This window comes from Buceros rhinoceros, unplaced genomic scaffold (genome assembly GCF_000710305.1).
Source record: "Buceros rhinoceros silvestris isolate BGI_N320 unplaced genomic scaffold, ASM71030v1 scaffold16729, whole genome shotgun sequence".
Taxonomy (NCBI): Eukaryota; Metazoa; Chordata; class Aves; order Bucerotiformes; family Bucerotidae; genus Buceros; species Buceros rhinoceros.
Window position 1 is genome coordinate 64,395 of NW_010431083.1, and position 1,223 is coordinate 65,617.

Below are 1,223 nucleotides of genomic sequence, written 5' to 3' on the forward strand. Positions count from 1 at the left end.
CTACTGCTAGACAAAGTTGTCACTAAACAAGATTTAAACACAAAAGTTTTCAGGAAGATACCATCTCACTCACTGAAGTGGCAGGTATTCAGCCTGCATCTTACCAACATGGCCGATTTTCCACCTTGGAGATGCTACGATGCTGCCACCAACCCAGAAAAACTCTTCAGCCAGACGGGCCACTGTGAATTTAGTTTGAAGCAAGGGAGATTTTGAGGCATCCATATCTGAGACAAGGGCAGCTTCAGAACCGTATACAAGCACCAACAGCCTTAGCAGGTATCAAGGATCTGTAGTACACATTCTCAATGCAATAGCATAAGAATATTATCAGGAAAAAACAAGATGATTGGTGATTTCCAAAATTCAGTGGTGTTTTTCAGGTTGTTTCACGGTAAATTTAGGCTTCCTCCCCTGCCCAGATTTAGAATATTAAAATTCCAACAACATCTGTTTTTGAAGATTGGGTGGGTTTCAGTTCAATATTTTAAAGAAGACACCTGACGGACACGGACAGGGCCAGGAGGCAGGACGGCATGCAGATGAATCCATTCCTGGACAGAAAGGCCTCCCGATGATACTCTTTCTCCTTTGCTACTTTACCAGCTGCTGAGCATCCACCACCATATTATACCAGTTTACAGCTCTTCGTTCCTCCAAGCCACTTCCTCCTTCCGACAGCAATTCCTACACAGAGGTTCCCCATTCCTACATTTGATCACTAACAGATTTGCAGTCCGACTCTTGCTGAGGGCTCTACTTGCTCTTCAAAACCAACCAACAATACCCATTGCAGTAAATAAGTGCAGAGTCAACAGTACAATCTGTTCCCCTCCTGAGTCACCCTTGCCTTTCACTGTGAATCCCTCCAGGTGCTTAAGCTCTTCAGCCTCTTTCCAGGTCGGAAAAAAAAGAACAATCACATTTTCTTGACATACAGCTCTTCAGACTAGCAGTATACGAATCCTCATCTTTTCTCAGAAGGTTCTCCTCGGTATTTTAATGGACATGCCTGATAAAAGAGAGGACGCTTTTCTCCAGGCAGTAAAAACTAGATACGACGCAAACACAGCAACACTGTTTACTTCAGATCCTAAATCCATCATACGCGCTAATCCTAAAGCCGTGGTTCTGCCCTATCCTGTCAAAGGATTTAAGTGACGTGTCACAGCTGCAGGGGGGAGAAAAAAGATTTGAAAAAAGCGCTTTCTTCTTCTTTCAGG

General features: G+C 43.8%; 1 protein-coding gene across 1 annotated transcript in view; it reads right to left on the reverse strand.

The window, feature by feature from the left end:
* The window catches only part of PLCH2 (phospholipase C, eta 2), a 29,696-nt gene extending 29,504 nt beyond the window's left edge, over window positions 1-192 (reverse strand). The window contains exon 1 of the mRNA XM_010143306.1: window positions 105-192. The gene's annotated coding sequence lies outside the window, so the exon portion shown is untranslated. The remainder of the gene's footprint in view (window positions 1-104) is intronic.
* Window positions 193-1,223: the final 1,031 nt, after the last annotated feature.